The sequence below is a fragment of the Mustela erminea genome, chromosome 3 (assembly GCF_009829155.1).
Source record: "Mustela erminea isolate mMusErm1 chromosome 3, mMusErm1.Pri, whole genome shotgun sequence".
Taxonomy (NCBI): domain Eukaryota; kingdom Metazoa; phylum Chordata; class Mammalia; order Carnivora; family Mustelidae; genus Mustela; species Mustela erminea.
This window is the reverse complement of record NC_045616.1, coordinates 105,224,443-105,236,844: the sequence shown is the minus strand read 5'-3', so window position 1 is coordinate 105,236,844 and position 12,402 is coordinate 105,224,443. Positions and strand designations below refer to the sequence as shown.

Genomic DNA, 12,402 nt, shown 5'->3' with positions numbered 1-12,402 from the left:
TAATTAAAAGTTACACATGGCTTTGATACATAGAATGATGAAATAAGTTAATCACGAATAGATAATTATAAACTATGCTGAGTGTTATGAGAAAAAAAATGGGGTCTTATGATAGAATAATAGGGAGACCAAATTTCCATCAGGGGTAAGGCAAGTACTTTCTGAAGAAGTGACATTAAAGTTCAGGAGGGATGGTGAGCATTACCAAGGGATTATCAAGCAGTAGGCATAGAAAGAAAGTGCTCCAAGCAAAAGAGTACTCTTCATGCCAGTCTTGAGGCAAGAGGTATTGGCCTCTGTAACAGTTAAATAAGGCCAATCTAGCTGGAGTCCAAGGATCAGGACAACAGTGGCCCTAAAGGGACAAACAAGAGCAATAAGATTGGTCTGGTCCTGAAAGCCATGTGAAGTCTTTTAGTTGATTCTGAAAGCAATAAGATGATTTTAAGAGTTTTAAATGGTGTGTATTTGGGAGGAAGGGGAGAGAGAGGGAGACACCCAGAGACAGAGAGACAGGAGCACATTTGTGTTTTGAAATGACTTTTGTTGTCATCCTGAGAAGAATGGGTCGGATCAGTACAAAAGTAGAACCGGGGTGACAGCAATGTGACTATTACAGTCAACCGGGTGAGAAATGGAAGTGGTTGGACTGGATAGTAATAATGAAGATGGTGTGAATTGGATAAATTTAAAAAATTATTTTGGCTAAACTTCTTAGTAGATGGGTTATTGGTGGTGGGGGGTGGGCAGTGGGGAAGATGTGGAGTGAGGAAATTAATTTGATTGGAGTTGACTTGAGTTGGAAAACAATATTCTGAGTCTCTTAGACTGATGACTTTAGCTAGGGTTTTCCAGGCCCACTTGAAGGGATTTTCCTGGATCCTCTCAGCCATGGGCTATGATGTAACCATACTGGCTTATGTCTTTTGAGAAGGAACACACCTTCTTCTTCTATGTGGTGACCATCTTGTAGGAGCCTGTGGCTCTGGGGGCAGTGATGTCTTCTCCTGCTCTCAGGTTTGGAACATGAATGGTGTGCACCATCCCATCTAAAACACCACCCTTTGGAAGAGAAAGATCACCCAGGCACCCAGTCAAGCAAACTGCTTGGTTCTCTAGCTCGCTATGCAAGATTACTAGAGGAGCCATGATTGAGATGAGACTACGTCTTTACTCACAAGGATTACACTACACTCTTTTTAGTATTTAGAAATACTAAAAAGACCTTGGAAAGTACAGGAGAGTAATAATAGATTAGTCCAGTCGTGTGTTAGCTCCCTCCAAAAGGAGCTGAGGAACTGCTAAGAAGTCTCATAGGAGTGAAAAGACATGATAATAACCAGTATCACCGAACACTCACTACAGATCAGGCTCTGTTTTAAAGGTTGTAAATGTGATTCCATTTAATCCTCATAGCTACACAGTGAGCCCCACTTTAGGAAGCTGGGGTACAGAGAAATTGAGTGACTTTCCTAGGCTCCCATAGCAGCAAATAGTAGGAGTTTGAATCAGAAATCTGTCTCAGAGCTCATGCTCCTGGCTTCTATGTGTTTAAGTCAGGAAGAGTAGAAGGCCCATTGTGGGGAAGGCCTTGATCTGGGCTGGAAAAGTAGGAAATACATTGTGGGGAAGGCCTTGATCTGGGCTGGAAAAGTAGGAAATACTGTCTTAATTGCTCTATAGGCTACACGCTCCTGAAGGTCTATAGGACCACTCGGGAACTAAGGTTTTCAATGTAGTGCTGGGTGTTTTATAGAGTGGAGAGCCCTCTAAAAAGGGTTGTTCCTGCTCATGGATATATTCCTTCCTCAAATCCTTCCCAAGCACCCTTTTCTGTAGGAGATGGGACGGGTACTGAGAATATAGCAGTGAGCTGCTATATGCACAAGCTAGTGAGGAGTCATAAAAGAAAAGGGTTTTTTAACAGCTGAATAATAATCCAATGAAATCTTGCTTTTGCAACAATGTGGACGGATCTTGAGTATATTTTGTTAAGTGAAGTAAGTCAGTCAGAGAATGACAAATACCATATGATCTCATATGTGGAATCTAAGACAGAAAACAGATGAACATAAGGGAAGGGGGAAAAGAAAAAAAGGAGAGTGGGAAACAAGCCATAAAAGATTCTTAAAAACAGAGAACAAACGAAGGGTAGATGGAGGGACGTGGAAGGGGATGGGTTAAATGGGTGGTGGGTATTAAAGAAGGCGCTTGTTGTGATGAGCACTGGGTATTGTATGTAAGTGTTGAATCACTGAGTTCTCTACTCCAGAAACCAATATTGCATTGTATGTTAACTAAGTAACATTTAAATAAAAAAAAAGAAAAGTGTTGATTTAAATGCAATGTGATAACCACCCACCACAAGGAAGTCACATGCTATAGGAATCCACAGGAGTGGCATGCATCCCTGATGTTTTTGTGGTAGGTTGAATGTGAGATATCACGGAAAAGGTATTTCTTCAAAGGAAGGTATATGAGCATGGAATATAAGTAGGACTTAACTAGGTGAAGGGTTTAGGGGTGGGCAAAGGGGAAGGGAAACACTTCAGGAAACCCTAGATACAAAGGCCTCTGAATATGGAACTAGAAGGGAGCAGATTCTTGGAGGAACCAGAGGGTAGAAGGTGTTCAGGACAGGCATGAGACCAGAGGTAAGTATAGAAAAAGGCTGATGGGGGCTTTATCACCTAAGTCAGGGAGTTTGGGCTTCACTCTGAGCGCAGTGAAAAGCTTCCCACAGTGGGGTGCCTGGGTGGTGCAGTCAGTTAAGCATCTGACTCTTGGTTTCAGCTCAGGTTGTGATCTTAGGGTCATTGGATCAAGCCTCATGTGGGGCTCTGCACTCAGTGCAGAGTCTGCTTGAGGTTCTCTCTCCTCTCCCTCTGCCCCCCTCCTTATGCTCTCTCTCAAATAACTAAGTAAATCTGAGCAAGGAAAGGAAAGGAAAGATAAAGGAAAAAGTTTCCAATGGACTTGAGGGAAGAAGGTAATATGTTTTCTGGGGCAGTCTGGATCCTTTGTACATTTTTGGGATTAAAGTGATGTGTTGATGGAGTCTTTGGCAAGAGGCCTGGTGATCTGGGCCCCAGGAAGTTGTTTTGTTTGGCTCTGAGGAGGGTTTTCCCTCTGAGGCTTAATGGAAGTTGTCCCTCCTCCCTTTTACATTGGTCTTGCCAAGTAGATGAGATGTGTTTCATTTTTTTTAAGATTTTATTTATTTATTTGTCAGAGAGAGAGTGAGCGAGAGCGAGCATAGGCAGACAGAGTGGAAGGCAGAGTCAGAGGGAGAAGCAGGCTCCCTGCGGAGGGCAAGGAGCCCGATGTGGGACTCGATCCCAGGATGCCGGGATCATGACCTGAGCCGAAGGCAGCTGCTTAACCAACTGAGCCACCCAGGCGTCCCTGAGATGTGTTTCATTTTTTAAAGAGCTGCTTGTTCCCTCTAACTCAGCTACCTGTGGATGGGATGTCTACCAGTGCATTCAAACACACTTTCAAGGTCTCATTGACCTTTCATTAACAGGTACTGGAGGGAGGCAAGCAGATGGGCAGGAGGAGAACCTGTAGGGGTGGGGAAGGGAAGGACTGGCCAGGATCATGGCCTCTAGTGTGCTGGCAACCACTTGGGCCCCCTCAGCAAATCCCTTTCTAATCTCATGGACTCCTCCCTCTAGTGAGGGCTCCTCAGTCAATTAGGAAGACTCCCCACCATTTAAATGGGCAGTGACCATCTGACACAGACACCATGGGTGGTAGCAGCTCACTGAGCGTTAACTATATTAGCCACACCAGAATTCCCTACAGTAACACTTTATGGAGATAATTGTGGGTTAATTACCCCCCAAATCACTCCTAACAAAGATCTATTTCCATGTGGGAGTGTCTGGATGGAGGTCTAGGGGGCACCTTTGTGATTGTTCTCCAAACAAAGCAGTTCAGTTATAGGGAAGGAACTGGCTTCTGGAACCAGGGAGACCTAAGTTTGAATCCCTGCTCTTCCTGAGCAAGCCGTGGAAACTCTCTGACTGAACCTCAGTTACTCATTTACAAAACGGAGATACTAGTCCTAACCCTCTTACTAGCCTGTGGGCAGAACTAGATGAGGCAGTAGAGAGCATTCAGTGAAATGAGAAACCATTCTTTTTTTTTTTTCTACAGTGAGTTTAGTAAGCATGTAAACCCACATGCATTCAGAGTAACTTAGGTGAGGGAAGCAGGCTGGGGGGAAAATTGGCAGTGAGAAAAATGCCATCAAGGGGACGGCTGCCACTCAGAGGCAACCCTCATTGTCAAATGATATCCAGGTCTAATATGATTAGAGCTAATGATTTTTTGAAAGAAACCGGAATTTGGTGTTAAATTTCCCAACTTTTATTGTTGGTAACTAATTTAAATTCTTAAAAAATTTGGGGGCCAAACCAAAAACCTCTGATAGCTGCCCCTTTGTAACCTCTAGTTTCTCCTTTCTGCAAGAATAATTTAAAACTGGTTTCTAAGTATAAATAGCTTCAGGCTTCCCCAGGACAAAGCATGTTGGGAGCAGTCACAAAGGAATGAAGTCCTTCCAGGATAACACAACTCACTCACCAGGCCCTGTGTATGGGTTTGTATGATATCCAGAATCAAGCGGAAACAGAGAGGTGTGGGCAGGGCTTGGACAGATGCGCCATGTCATATACTGTGGTAGAGGGGATCCAGGAGGTGGCCAGCAAATTGGCCGGCAAAACTACGCCTAGTAGTTCCAGACCATCCCTGTGTGCTTTGCTTGCCACGGCTGCAATGTGGCTCCTTTGTGCTTTTCAGACTTGAACCAAGTAAGAATACTTCAGGGTACCTATAGCAGCCAGGGAATTTTTACTGACAGGGGGATATTTAACCATTCATTTCAAGAGTCAAATTGATTCCCTAAAATCAATTCTCTTGAACCTGACTATATCTAAAATGCCTGTTGCCTTGGGAAAACCTTTATTCCATTTTACCCATCAACATTTTCTCTTATGCTATGTTTAGTATTTTAGCAGGTTTAGAAGTGGATGGAGTACTAATTGCAAATGAATATGAGGATATTTTTCTCGTGCTGAGACTTACTAAGTGGTTCCAACTGTGACCTTTTTTCACTAATTCTTTAATTCACTCAATAAGTACAGAGTGTCTACTACATATCAGATATTGTGCAAAGAGATTTGGACAGTCAGAAAGTTCTGAGACCAAGTAACAGGCTTCGATGCTTGCTAGAAGAGCTGCGGTTTCCTCATATGTAAAACAGGAATGATAGTAGAGCTAACTCCTATGATGTTCAAAGGATTACACAAGGCAGTATATGCTTATGGCCAGAATTCAATAAATATTAGCCACCAAATGATCATTTGTCTTAATTATCACCACAAACTTTAGGGTACTACTATTATCTCCATTTCTGATAGAGGAGGAAACCGAGTTTTAAAGCAATGATTTAATCTGCCCAAGGTCACATACCTAGGAAGTCTAAAGCTGGGGTTAGCTAGTCACTGAAGCTCATTGTTTTCTATCTAATTGCCCTGCCAGGGGCAAAACTTTCCTGGCCTCCCTGCTTCACTGTCAAAATGAATTAGGAGCAATCTTAAATTTAAGCTCTGTAAAGACTACAGGGGATTTAGAGGCTGAGGAAGAAAGACTGCCAGCCAGTAACCTTCAGCTGGAAATGCATAAAAGGGCAATGATCATGGTGCTGAGAACGAACACAAATGCAGTTTAGGGGCAAATACTAGCATTCAGTAAGTATCTATTGAATCCTTCTCTGAGCCAGGCACTGTCCTTGTCACTGGGAATGCAGCAGCAAACAGAGCAGAGTCATTGCCCTCATGGAGCTTGTGATTTATTGTGAGCCTGTAGATGAAAAGATGTACAAACATAAATTGGGATTTTACAAATGTCAGTGAAGGTGAAGCAAAAGATGTAGCTAGAAATGCATCTGGGATCCACATCTGATGGCCATTGAGGTGTTTTGTTCACTAATGAAATGGCTTTCTTGCTTACTGACAGGCAACTTGGCTTTGCATTCCATTTACATTATTCTCTGGGCTACTGAAGATAAATCAAGGTGTCCAGGTCATATTAATAAGCCCTATATTAGGAAAAGAGCCTGCTTTCATCTGGGGGCAGTAACAATACATCCAGGAGGGAGGTCTTGGTAAGATTCTTTTGGCAATTTTTCTTTCTTTCCTTCTTTTTTTTTTAAAAAATACATGCACCCTTACATTTATTGTAGCATAAATTACAATAGCCAAGGTATGGAAACAAGCCAGGTATCCATCCAGAGATGAATGGATAAGGGCTGCCCTTCAGCCAAATGACCACCAAACGACCACCTCCCTGCTTGCCTAGCCCGGGGTCCCTGCCTGCACCCCCAGATTCCTGTGTTCTTCCTGTGCCCCTCTGCTGTTGTCATACCCCGGCCAGAGAAGCACCAAGGAGCAAGTAGGGATCCCAGTCGTCCTCCTCCTCCTCCTGGGAAGGCACAGGCTGCAGGCCCTAGACCAGGAATCCAGCGTGTGGGAGAAATTCCAGTTGGAAGAAGAAGTGCAAGACCATTTCTCCCTCTCTTGTAGAAGTGCCTGATAACTGGGCTCATGCAGAGAAGGAGCTAGAGTCTGTGGCTTGTTTGCCTGGAACATTTTAGAAAGTTAAAGTAGTTAATGATAATGGTAACTACCGCTTAATAAAGACTATTTGCCAGACATTATGGTAAATGCTTTACATACATTATCTAATTTAATCCTCGCAAACAACCACATACAAATTGAAGTGCAATTATGCCTATTTTACATATGAGGAAATTAAGGCTTAGAGAGGTCAGAGCTTTGCTCAGAATCATACAGCTGGAAATGGCAGAGGGGTAAATGAAGCAGTCTGACTCTGTCTAGAGCAGTGGTTCTCATCCAGGGGCAATTTTGACTCCCAGGAGACATTTTAGAAAGTCTGGTGACATTTTTGGTGTGACAATGGGGAGAAGGTTACTACTAGCATCTAGCAGACAGAGGCCAGAGATATTCTAAACATCCTACGATATATAGGACAGCTTCCTACAATGAAGAATCATCCAGACCAGAATGTCAATAGATCTGCAGTTTAGTATCCCTACCACAGAGCCCTGGTGCTTACTACTGTTCTATCCCCATAACTAAACATCTTTTTACACAGGCATTTTTTGGTGAAACATTTGTATTTTATAAAAGATTCTCAATCTCTGTTAATGTGTTGTGTTTACATCCTCACTTACTCTGTCTTCATCTAAGCACCTATGGAACAATTTAGATCAAGCCATTCCCAGGAAAAGCTTTTAATGAACAATGGAACAAGAAAAACCCCAGTGGGTTTTGCAGTCCCATTTCAGTTAAGGTTCAAATTCACTAATGCCGGGAAGGAATTCACTAGTCTTATAGGCTGTAGGACAAATGTTAATAGCTTCACCTTTAATTTAAGCCAGGCTTTATTTTTATAGCTGGTCCATTGATAGCAACTGGATTTATTAAAGCATTTCTAACAGCTGTGGAAAATCAATAAAGTACATAAGCACATTCTTGTGCTATTTGCATATACAACTCTGACTCCTCATGTATGTTTAGACATACTCATATGTGCTCTAAGAATATGCTTCCGTCTATTCTATGTTTAAAATGTACTTTCAAATCAGGACATTTGGTCTTCTGAATGTGGTCCCAAGTTATGAGATAAGTTAAGGTTGGAATGATTAGAGAAAGGAATGTAAGTAAATTCCCACCTGCAAGGGGAATGAAATTCCTCAAAATATATGGGTCCTGGATGGTGCTTTTGCTTACTCATAAAGTCAAGTAACTTATTACAATGTGAACACATGATTGGGCTTACACTACACATTAGACCACACAGAGCTAGCAGACATATACAGGAAAAACTCCATCTAATAGCAGCAGACATGCATTCTTCTCAAGAGCGCGTGAAACAATCTCCAGGATAGATTTTACGTTAGGTCACAAAACAAGTCTTAATAAATTAAAGAAGATAAAAATCACATCAAGCATTTTTTTTTTCTAACCACAATGGTATGAAACTAGAAATCAAGCTCAAGGAGAAAACTGGAAAATTCACAAGTATGTGGAGATTAAATAATATATATACTTCTAAACAACCAATAGGTCAAAAGAGAAAACAGAAGTTTTCTTAAGACAAATGAAAATGAAAACACAACATACCATATCTTATGGCATGCAGCAAAAGCCATTCTAAGAGAGAAGTTTATAGCAATAAAACAGACATTAAGAAAAAAGAAAGTCCTCAAATAAATAACTTGACTGTATACCTCAAGAAAGAAAAAGAAAAACAAAATTAAGCCCAAAGTTAGCAGAAGGATGAAAATAACCAAGATCAGAGCAAAAATAAATGCAATAGATTCTGAAAAGAAAATGAAACTAAGAGCTGTTTTTTTAAAAAGATGAACAAAATAGATAACCATTAACTACACTTACCAAGAAAAAAAGAGAGGATTCAAATGAATAAAATCATAAATGAAAAGAGGAGACATTACAACTGAAGCTACAGAGAAACAAGGGATCTTAAAAGACTACTATAAATAATTATATACCAATAAATTGGACATCCTAGAAGAAATGGATAAACTCCTAGAAATGTATAACCTACAAAGACTGAATTTCTCTCTCTCTCTCTCTCTCTCTCTCTCACACACACACACACACACACACACACAGATACACAAAGGAAATTCTGAATAAACCAATTACTAGTAAGCATCCAAAATATTCCAACAAAGGAAAATTTGGAACCAGATGGCTTAATGGGTAAATTCCACTTAACATTTAAAGAAAAACTAATACCAATTCTTCTCAAAGTCTTCCACAAAAATATAGAGGAGGGAACACAACCGAACTCATTTAATAAAACCAGCATTGTTCTGACACCAAATCCCAACAAGAGTACCACAAGAAAAAAAAATAACTATAGGCCAATATCCTTAATGAACACAGATGCAAAAATCCTGAACAAAATATTAACAAACCAAATCCAACAATACACAGACGAAGATCACACACCATGGTCAAAGGGGATTGATTCCGGGGATGCGAGAATGGTTCAACATCCACAAAGGAAACAACATGGTAAACTAAAGTAACAACATGAAGGATAAAAATCATAATTATCTCAATACGCGCAGAAAAAGCACTTGACAAAATTCAACATATTTTTATGATTAAAAACTCACAACAGACTGGGTATAGATGAAACATACTTTGACATAGTAAAGACCACTGAGAAGTCTTTAACTTAACATCATATTCAAAGGTGAAACACTGAAAGCTTTTCCTCTAAGTTCAGGAACAAGGTAAGGATGCCCACTCTCACCACTTCTATTCAATATAGTCCTAGATGTCATATAGCCAGACTGCTCAGACAAGAAAAAGAATTAAATTCTGATTTCTGCAAATCAGAAAGGAAAAAGCAAAATTGTCTTTATTTGCAGATGATACAATATTCTACATAGAAAATTGTAAAAAACCCACACACACAAAAAAAGGCCCTATTAGAACTAATTAACACATTCAGTAAAGTTACAGGATACAAAATCACTATTTAAAAACCAGTTGCATTTCTATACACCAACAACAAACTATCAGAAAGAGAAATTAAGAAAGTGATCCAATTTACTGTAGTGGAAAAAAGAATAAAATACTTTGGAATAAATTTAGCCAAGGAGGTAAAAGACCTGCATACTAGAAACTCTAAACATTGACGAAAAATTGAAAACAACACAAGTAAATGGAAATATATTCTATATTCTTGGATTAGAAGAATTAATATTGCTAGCTTTGCGCAGTGGCAGTATCGTAGCCAATGAGGTTTATCCGAGGTGCGATTATTGCTAATTGAGAAGAATTAATATTGTTAAAATGTTCATGCTACCCAAAGTGATCTATGGATTCAATGCAATCTCTCTCTCTTTTTTAAAAAATATTTTATTTATTTATTTGACAGACAGAGATCACAAGCAGGCAGAGAGGCAGGCAGAGAGAAAGGGGAGGAAGCAGGCTCCCTGCTGAGCAGAGAGCCCAATGCGGGGCTAGATCCCAGGGCCCTGGGATCATGACCTGAGCTGAAGGCAGAGGCTTTAACCCACTGAGCCACCCAGGCACCCCTCAATGCACTCTCTATCAAAATTCCAGTGGCATTTTTTTTTTTTTTGCAGAAATAGAAAAAAATTCTAAATGTTTTATGGAACCACAAATAGCCAAATATGCCCCAAATAGCCAAAGCAATTATGTGAAAGAAAAACAAAGAGGGTGGCATCTTTCTCCTTGATTTCAAAGTACAATTCCATAATTGAAACAGTATGTTATTGGCATAAAAAAAGACAGATAAATGGAACAGAATGGAAATACCAGAAATAATCCCATGCATATATAGTCAATTAATTTATGAAAGAGAAGTTAAGAATATGCGATGGGGAAAGGGTAGTCTCTTCAATAAATGGTGTTGGGAAAACTGGACAGCTATAGACAAAAGAATGAAAGTGGACCCCTATCTTACACTATACACAAAAATCAATTCAAATGGATTAGAGTTGAATGCAAGAGCGGAAACTATAAAACTGGAAGAAAACATAAGGGGATAAGCTTCTTGGCATTGATCTTAGTAATGACTTTTTTTTTTTTTTTGATCTGACACCAAAAGCAAAAATAAGCGGTGGGACCACATCAAACTCAAAAGCTTCTGCACACAAAGGAAATCATCAACAGAATGAAAAGACAACCTGTGGAATGGGGGGAAATATTTGCAAACCACATATCGGATAAAGGGTTAATATCCAAAATGTATAAGGAATCCATATAGCTCAATAACAAAACAAAGCAAAACAAAAAACAAAAAACAATAACAAAAGTAATAAGCCAATTAAAAAATGTGCAGAAGACCTGAATAGGCATTTTTCTCAAGAAGACCTAAAGATAACCAACAGGTGCATGAAAATGTGTTCATCATCACTAATAATCAGGGAAATGCAAATCAAAACCAGGGAAATATCACCTCACATCTGTTAGCATGGCCATCATAAAAAAGACAAGAGATAACAAGCATTAGGGAGGATGTGGAGAAAGGGGAATTCTTGTGCACAATTGGTGAGAAAATAAACCAGGTAACCAATATGAACAAGAATATGGAGGTTCCTTAGAAAATTAAAAATAGAACTACCAAAACAATCCAGCAATCTCACTTCTTGGTTTATATCCAAAGGAAATAAAATCATTATCTGAAAGAGACACCTACCTTCCCATGTTTGTAACAACAAGTATGTTCCCAAAGTGTGGAAACAACTTAAGTGTCTATTGAAAGTAAATAGAGTATATCTATGCAATAGAATATTACTCAGCCTTAAAAAAAAAAAGGAAATCTGTTTGTTGTGGTAACATAGATGAACCTGGAAGACATTATGCTAAGTGATATAAGTCATACAGAGAAAGATAAATACCACATGCTATCACTTTCATGTGGAATCTAAAAAAAAAAAAAAATCAATTCCTAGAAACAGAAAGTAGAGAGATGTTTGCCAGAAGTTAGAGGGTGAGAGAAATAGCAAGAGGTTGGTAAAAAGGGTACAAACTTTGAGCTCTATGTTGAATAAGGTCTGAAGACCTAATATGTAACATGGTAACTATAATTGATAACACTATATTATATAATCATAATTTGCTAAGAGGGTAGAACGTAAGTATTCTCACCACACACACACACACACACACACACACACACACACACACGAGGTCAGTATGTGAGGTGGTGGATGTGTTCATTAACTTGATGGGAGGAGTCCTTCCACAATCTACACATTATATCAAATCGTCACATTGTATACTTTAAATATCTTACAATTTTATTTGCCAATTATGTCTCAATCAAGCTGGAAAGAAAAATACTGAGTCAGGACCAATGTTACAAAACTAGGGATATAGTGAATTATGTTTGCATTTGTCCCTCATTTTATAGGTTTCAACACATTTTGACATGATTGCCTTATACCTTGAAAATAACCCTAAGGTTATTACCCCCCCATGTTTCAGATTAGAAAAAGGCTCAGAAAAATTGGAAAACTTGTCCAAGATCACAGAATTTGGCTCTGGCAGAGAAAGCCATTGTCAGGCACTATTGCTGTCATAATCACCAGCCCTTACAGTGAGTACGAGCAAGGTCAAGCCAGTCCACCTGCCTTCAGCAGCTGCTGCTAATGGTGAAGAGACTGTGAATAATTTCCCCACCTATGCCTACATTTCCAAATCTTTCCTTCTTGATCGAACTCAGACTTAATGTGTTGGCCAGTATAACAAGAGCCACTTACCACATGAAGCTGCTTAAACTAAATTGGTTAAAATTAAGTGG

The 12,402-nt window shown here is 39.6% G+C and overlaps 2 protein-coding genes and 1 non-coding gene across 8 annotated transcripts in view; 2 read left to right on the top strand and 1 right to left on the bottom strand.

Annotated features, from left to right (window-relative positions):
- DOCK2 (dedicator of cytokinesis 2) overlaps nucleotides 1-12,402 on the top strand; it is a 409,502-nt gene that overhangs the window by 237,163 nt on the left and 159,937 nt on the right. The gene's annotated exons all lie outside the window — the stretch shown is intronic.
- Nucleotides 1-12,402, bottom strand: part of INSYN2B (inhibitory synaptic factor family member 2B) — a 116,243-nt gene that overhangs the window by 37,330 nt on the left and 66,511 nt on the right. The gene's annotated exons all lie outside the window — the stretch shown is intronic.
- Nucleotides 9,839-9,985, top strand: LOC116587317. Its single transcript, XR_004284367.1, has one exon. It is a non-coding gene; the product is annotated as a U4 spliceosomal RNA (small nuclear RNA).